An 8,646-nucleotide genomic window follows, 5' to 3' on the forward strand; every position below is an offset into this window, starting at 1 on the left:
ATCGAATACGTGTGCTTTCACCATAGGTATAGTTTCAAGCCTATTATTTATGCATCTAACACACGGACACCTAATTCTACCAGAGGAATCCTTATATTCCGACGCCATCGTCAAAAAAGCTTGTAGACCGTTCCAATATTCTCGACAAGCACGATTTCTCAATGTCGTCCAAGTCTTGTCGATCGCCATCTAAAGTGTTATAAAAATATATAAGTTTACGATATGCGAATTGTCTTATATTTTAAAGTGTTATAAAATGTTTATAATAGTCTATTATAAACATTTAATAGTTTTAAACTACTTTAAAATGTTTTATAATATAAACAATTATAATTGTTATATTATATTATAAAACATTTAATAGTTTTATGCTACTTTGTAATGCTTTTATAATATAATTGTTATATTATATTATAAAACATTTAATAATTTTATATTATATTATAACACATTTAATAATTTTATGCTATTTTATGTTTTACCATAATATTTTATGCTATTTTATCCTAAAATTATTTATTTATTTAATTAGTAAATAATTAATTATTTAATTAATTAATTATCTATCATCTAATTTTTCCTTTACTAAAAAATTAATTATTTAATAAATACTTAATTGTTTATTTAATTTATTAATCATATTATTAATTTAAATGTTTACTTATTATTTAATTAATTAGTTAATTATTATCTAATTTTTCCTTTATTTAAATAAATTATTATTATCTAATGTTTACTAATTATTTAATTAATTAATTATTTATTTATTTATCAATTTATTAATCATATTATTAATTTAAATGTTTACTTATTATTTAATTAATTAGTTAATTATTATCTAATTTTTCCTTTATTTAAATAAATTATTATTATCTAATGCTTACTAATTATTTAATTAATTAATTAATTATCAATTTATTAATCATATTATTAATTTAAATGTTTACTTATTATTTAATTAATTAGTTAATTATTATCTAATTTTTCCTTTATTTAAATAAATTATTATTATCTAATGTTTACTAATTATTTAATTTATACTTAATTAATTAATTAATTAATTATCTATTATCTAATTATTCCTTTACTAAAAAATTAATTATTTAATTCATACTTAATTATTTATTTATTTAATATTCATTTAATTATTTATTTATCATATTATTAATTCAAATCTTTCCTAATTATTTAATTAATAATAAATAAATAAATTAATTACTTAATTAATTAATAAATTATTTATTTAGTTATTTAACATATCTATTCTAAAAACTTAATAATTAATATGTAATTAATTGAAATTATTTTTATTTAATTAATCCTATAATTTCTCTTTTATATAATTTCTTAATAATTATTTATATGTATTATTTAATACTTACTTTTTAATAAATAAATTTTTAATTATTTAATTTTTATTATTCTCATATCAATTACTATCTAAGTTATTAAAATAACTTTTTTCTTTAATTTAATATTTATTTTATTGTTTATTAATATTTTATTTCTCTACCATTAAACTATTTTTTTAATAATTAATAACAAATTTATTAAAATCTAAACTTCACAATATTAAAATAATTTTAATTAAACTATAACAAAAATACATTACAACAATCTAACAATATAATAACAATTTAACAATAATAAAAAATTATTCATTAATAATATCTAACAATATTTTAATATTCTTTAAAACTAAATGAACAAAATAAAAATGTATGAAATAGAAAATTAATTACCTGCAGTACAACAATAGCAAGATGCAATACTCCCAATGAAGCCCTGAAATATATATATATATATATTAGATAAAACAATATTTTTTAATTCAAAACAAAATTGATATAAATTTAAGTGAAAGATTAGAAGTGGTTAAGGGTTGTCGGTCACGGTAAAATCAGAAACACGGACCAATGGTTACTCATCATATCTAACACCACAATTTTATAAAAAGAAAAAATACTTTAAGCTAAAAACAAACACCAAATAAATCGAAGAAAAAATAAAAGTTTGTTCAGCCCAAGGAAAGTAACCACATAGAAATATTTGATATCAATAGATTCAAAACAAAATTGATCAAAACAATCAATAAAGTAAACGATCAGAGATGGTTAAGAGTTGTCAGTCACGGTAAAAATCAGAAACACGGACCAATAGTAATTTCTTCATATCTAAAAAACAGTATATATTTTCTAAAATTATAAGAACAAAATATAAGAATCATCAGAGACTTAAGTACTAAGAATCATGGAATAAATCCATCATATTGTTGCAGTTATATTCTCATCAGTTGATTGCTAATCTCAAACAAAAGAAAGAAAAAAAGAGCAAGTAATCGACGGGGACGAACCGAGTTGGGAATCACTGAGATCTGGAGGATGATAGTTGAGGGCGTGCTATTGCTCCGGACGAACGGAAGGACGAACGGGAGAAGAAAAATCGCCTGAGTTGTGTTTTGGGAGACTTGGCCGAACGGACGCGAAGAAGATGGATAGTCTGCATATATAGATTATTATTGCCTCTTGGAGGTCCGCCGGCAATAATAACTCCGCCGGCAATAGCACAATAACGGTAATATTTTATTTATTATTACCGGCGGAACCCGCCGGCAATAATCCGCCGGTAATAATCGAAATATTATTACCGGCGGAGACCGCCGGTAATACTGAAAATAATAAATGGGCGGCAACATTGCCGCGGTAATGAATTTTACTTATTACCGGCAGGCTGTCCGCCGGTAATAATAAATTTCCCGCCGGTATTAATTATCAAATTTTAAAAAAATAAAAAAAAAGCTTAATACCGGCGGACTTCGTTTTCCGCCGGCAATTGTTCCGCCGGTAAATAACATTTTTGTTGTAGTGATTGATACCTTGATCTTTGATTTCTTAGCCTCCTACCAACATGTAAAATAAAATTAGGGTTTTAAGCTTAAAACCTATCTTTTCACCCAATTTTCTATGGATTTAAATTAGAACTTTTGAGTTAAACAACCATCTCAAGCCTCAACAACAAGCATTTTTGTACCCATTTGAGCCTAGAACAAGAGCAACCTTTGTATGACTAGACAAGATACCAAGTTTCCCTAACACATGCCCTCCACTTTAGAAATGCACATTTTTCTCATCTAAATGGGGAACTAGGTGAGAATGAAGACAATTTTCTATCTTAGAATGTTAAAAAAGTAATTTTCTTTTTCGTAAAATAAAAAAAGAGGCAAAAGTGTTGGGGTTTAGTAAATTTTTTAAAATATAAAAACATATTTAGTAACAATTTTTTTTTTTCCTTAAGAATAAAGATTAAAAAACATATCCCATAATGATGATAGGAAGGAGGCAGAAGAATGTGATGTCATTGAAGGGAATTCTCAGATGCTAATCTATCAGATTCTTCGTTAGCGATCGTGGTAACGATGAATCATTTGACGAATTTATCTAACAGCTAGAGAGAAGACGACGGTTTGGATTATAGGAATACCATCAGATAAAAAGAAGAAGAACAATGATTTGTATAGAATCAGCTCAAAAACAGAGTGAGCTCAAACTTTTCATTAAATAGTCAGTGTGTATAAAGGAGGGAAAGCCTAGGGTCATTTCAGGGCCAACACGTGTACAATTAAAAGAATATTACAGCAATCAAATAACAAAATTCTGTTAGAAAAGGTACAACCAAATATTCCTTGGGATTGCATCATTTAGCCAACACATTCCTCCATGTCAGCAGGTGTATTTCTCTCCATGTCAGCTGCTGCATCATCAATTTCTTTCACACCACCCCTCAAACGAAATGGTGATGAAATTACATTGAGTTTGTTGATTAGAAATTGAAAACGAGATGGTGACAGTCCCTTAGTCAAACAATCAGCTATTTGATCATGTGAGGGAACATATCTAATTTCCAAAGCTTTTTGCAGAACCTTATCCCTTACAAAGTGCACATCAAGTTCTATGTGCTTTGTCCTAGCGTGATAGACAGGATTCGATGCTAGTGCACTTGCACTCATGTTGTCACACCATATTACGGGTGTAGCCGTTAGTTTGAACTTCATTTCAGCAAGCAAACCTTTTAGCCAGGACAATTCAGCAGCGAGTTGGGCTAAAGCTCTGTATTCTGACTCTGTGCTTGAGCGAGCCACAACTATCTACTTCTTCGAGGACCAGGAAATTAGAGAGTCTCCCAAGAATACACAGTAGCCAGCTACTGATTTCCTATCATCTGGACAGCAGGCCCAATCTGCGTCAGAGAAGCCGATTAAGTTAAGCGTGTCACATGGAGCAATATGGATTCCATGATGCATAGTGCCCTTCAAGTATCTGAGTATCCGTTTTGCAGCATTCCAATGCACCACTGTCGGGCTTTTAAGAAATTGGCTCAGCTTATTAACCGCAAAGGAGATGTCTGGTCGAGTATGGCTGAGATATTGAAGAGCTCCTATAATGCTCCTGTAGATGGTAGGCTGAGTCAATGGTTCTCCATCATTGATTGATAGTGGCTTACCAGCAACCATTGGGGTGGCACAAGGTTTCACATGAGTCATCTTTGCCTTCTGTAGGAGTTCTGCAATATATTTGCCTTGTGATAAATGAAATCCAGTATCATCTCGGGACACCTCTACTCCTAAGAAGTAGTGTAAGGGACCAAGGTCTTTCAAAGAGAATGTATTGTTCAATCTGTTGATGAAAGTATGCAACTCGAACTTGTTATTTCCTGTTACAATTATATCATCAACGTAAACCAGCACCATAATAACAAATTTGGATTCCTGGAGCATGAAAAATGATGAATCAGCCCTGGAATTTACAAATTTCCATTTCTGAAGTGTAATTAGCAGTTGGTCATACCAGGCCCTAGGGGCTTGTTTCAAGCCATAAATTGACTTGTGGAGTTTACATACATAGTTCTCTTTCCCTGGTTCCTCAAATCCTTGAGGTTGTGTCACATACACATCTTCTTCCAAAGTTCCATTTAAAAAGGCGTTGTTAATATCAATTTGTCTGACTTCCCAATCATAGGCAGCGGCTATAGTGAGAACTACCGTAACAGTGACTGCCTTAACCACAGGGCTAAAGGTCTCACCAAAGTCGATGCCAGGTCGTTGATGGAAGCCCTTCGCAACTAGACGAGCTTTAAAGCGCTGAAAACTACCATCCGCATTCAGCTTTTTCTTAAAAACCCACTTGCAACCTACAACAATGTACGAGTCATGAGGAGGAACAACTGTGTAGGTTCTGTTTCGTTTGAGAGAAACAATATCATCTCCCATGGCTGAATTCCACCCCTCGTGCTGAAGGGCCTCGGCAACCGAAGCAGGTTCATTGTCAGACAGGGAGATTTTGGCATGACCAAGGTAAAGTTTAGGTTTAAAAATCCCTGCTTTGGAGCGGGTAATCATAGGATGAGTGACCTGTGGCTCTGTGGGAGATGTACCTGTGACAACAGTGGGTGAAGAGGATATAGAAGAGGTTTGGCCAGCTGCTATGTCATCAGGAAAAAGGGTAATAGGAGAACCAGCAGCTATATCATCAGCAGGAGGCAAAGAAGGACTTACAGTATGCTGTGGAGAGGAACAGGAAGAGGATGCGGCTGGAACACTTGCAGAACCTGAGGAAGTTGGCACAACTGGAGGTGTGTACATTGGTAGATGAAGCCAAGAATGAGGAATATCAAGAGTCACTGTTGGTTCAGGTTGACAAGTATTTAGAAAACCAGTGTGGAAAGGAAACTCAAGCTCATTAAATATAACATGCCTAGAAAAATAGATTCTCCCATGAGGACTCAAACACTTATAGCCCTTGTGCACTTCACTATACCCTAGATTAACACACTTGATGGAATGGAATTGGAACTTATGACTTTGATAGGGCCTAAGACACGGGAAGCATGCTGAACCAAAAACCTTAAGGAATTGATAGTCAGGTGGTCGAGAGTAAAGTACCTCAAAGGGAGATTTGTGAGACAAAATAGGAGTTGGGAGTCTATTAATAAGGTAGACAGCAGTGTGAAAGGCTTCTGACCAGTATTTAAGGGGCATTTTGGCTTGAGCTAATAGGGTGAGTCCCATTTCGACAATGTGTCGATGCTTCCTTTCGGCTCTCCCGTTTTGTTCCGAGGTATGTGGACAAGGGTGATTAAACAGGATTCCATTTTCAGTAACAAGTTGAGTAAATGCCTGATATTCTCCACCCCAATCTATCCTAAGTTGTTTGATTTTATGTTCAAATTGATTCTCAACAAGTGCCTTAAATTGAATAAAGGCTGCCAATGCATCTGATTTCTGTTTGAGGGGAAACAGCCAGGTATAATGGCTATGGTCATCAATAAAATGTATGTAGTACCTAAAATTAATGTGAGAGGCAACAGGGGCAGGTCCCCACAAGTCCGTGTGGATTAAATCAAGTACTTTGGCAGCTCTATTATGAGAATTTTTAAAGGGCAAAGCATGAGATTTTCCGAATTGGCAAGCATCACAAAAGGATTGTTTCTCATTGATATTGTGTTTTACATTTGACATTCTCAACACTTGATTTAAAACTAAGCTAGAGGGATGACCTAGGCGTCTATGCCAGGTATCCTTTAGGGAAACACTAGAATGACAATTTGACTGAACATCACTAGACACAGCTGGCTGAATAAACACTAGCAAAACACGATTTAGGCAGCAGTAAGGAAGTTGATGAAGAGCTGAGTTGATAGAGGCCTTCCTTAAGTGTTCCTTCCAGCACCACTCTCCCTGTTTGAAGGTCCTTCACACAACAAAAATCAGGGAAAAACTCAATTAAGACATGGTTATCACGGGTTAACTTGGAAACACTAATAAGGTTTTCGGTAATGGTTGGAACATGAAGTAAATCATTTAATAATAATGTATCAGTATCTGAGATATGTAGGGATCCAGTACCAATGGAATTAATCGGAAGTTGGCTACCATCACCAATAACAATTTGTTCCTTACCACCATAATCTGTTTTGTTCCCAAGTTTATCGCCATCTGCTGTCAGGTGATTTGTCGCACCACTATCCGCGTACCGACTCTCATCATTGAGCATCTGGGGAGTCGCAATGAGGGCAGAAAGATGTTGTTGTTTTTCCTTGTTCTGACTCGATTCAATTTGAGGTGGCTGGCCCATATACAATTCATCATATCTGTTACAACACACAGATGCAGCATGCCCATATTTGCCACAAACCTGGCATGTTGGTTTAGATCCAAAACCACGGCCAGATCTATCTCCTCGTCCCTGATAGCCTCTTCCTCTTGGTGAATTAGTCTGTGAACCAGATCCACGACCTCCAGGATTATAGTGACCTCCTTGTGATCGATGTGAACCTGGACTGTAAGGCTTTTGGGCAAGATTGGCAGAGAGTAAACCAGAAGGGTTAAGCAACTTGTTGGTATTGTTGACATTGTGTAGTCGATCCAGCTTGCTATCAAAGCTGAGTAAAGAGCTTTGAAGTTCCTGCCAAGAAAGTTGAGGACGAGATTCAAGTAAACACACGATAGATAGATATTCGATGTCCAGACCTGAAAGAGCGTTTGCATTCAAGTGTCTTTCGGGATATGGTTCTCCTGCCAAAGCAAGAGAATCGGCCCATATGCGTTTTTGCTTAAGATAATCTGTCATTGAAGTTTCTCCTTTCCTTGTAGTCTGTATCTTCGTCCTTAAATCATCCATGTTTGCACGAGAATGAGCGCCATAGAGTTCTTCGAGAGCTGTCCAAAGTTGAGCAGCCAAGAGACATCCCATTACTTCAGAGGCAATACCCTCTGTCATTGAGCCATATAACCAGCCCATTAAAAGCTGGTCATGAACAATCCATGACTCATATTCAGGATTGATAACCTGTTCTGTAAACTCCACCCCTTCTTTAGTTGTTTTCTCAATAGTGAGAAATTGTGGAGGACAAACTCTGAGTCCCTTAAGATACCCATCAAGACGGTGGCCTCGAATGATGGTAGAGACCATTGTTCTCCATAGTGGAAAATTATTTCTGTCAAGCTTTAGTGAAAATGGCTGACTCAATGTGTTACTGAAAGGAGTCACCATGAGTGGAGCTGTAGCGTTTTGCTGAGAACTCATGCTTCCCTGAGCATCACTGATATTTCCAGGACCGGTCGTCTCCGGTTGGTTTGCAGGAGTCTGACTCTCACCGGTGGACATGGCAAACGGCCAAAGGGCGGCTTTGATACCAAGATAAAAAAAAGAAGAACAATGATTTGTATAGAATCAGCTCAAAAACAGAGTGAGCTCAAACTTTTCATTAAATAGTCAGTGTGTACAAAGGAGGGAAAACCTAGGGCCATTTCAGGGCCAACACGTGTACAATTAAAAGAATATTACAGCAATCAAATAACAGAATTCTATTAGAAAAGGTACAACCAAATATTCCTTGGGATTGCATCATTTAGCCAACACATTCCTCCATGTCAGCAGGTGTATTTCTCTCCATGTCAGCTGCTGCATCATCAATTTCTTTCACACCATCACACTACAAATCGATCAAAAAAAGGAGAGAAAAAAATGTTTTTAAAACAATAAATGTAAAAAAATTGTTTTCAAAATTATTAAAATTTTTATTTAAAATTAAAAAAAAATGAGAAACAGAAAATAAAGTTACCAAATAAATATTTATGTTTAAATAAAA

At 34.2% G+C, this 8,646-nt stretch overlaps 1 non-coding gene across 1 annotated transcript; it reads right to left on the minus strand.

Moving 5' to 3' along the window:
* Positions 1 to 2,221: 2,221 nt before the first annotated feature.
* On the minus strand, positions 2,222 to 2,299 carry LOC133807495 (small nucleolar RNA Z199). The gene has a single exon (XR_009879406.1). It is a non-coding gene; the product is annotated as a small nucleolar RNA Z199 (small nucleolar RNA).
* Positions 2,300 to 8,646: the final 6,347 nt, after the last annotated feature.

The sequence above is a fragment of the Humulus lupulus genome, chromosome X (genome assembly GCF_963169125.1).
Source record: "Humulus lupulus chromosome X, drHumLupu1.1, whole genome shotgun sequence".
Classification (NCBI taxonomy): domain Eukaryota; kingdom Viridiplantae; phylum Streptophyta; class Magnoliopsida; order Rosales; family Cannabaceae; genus Humulus; species Humulus lupulus.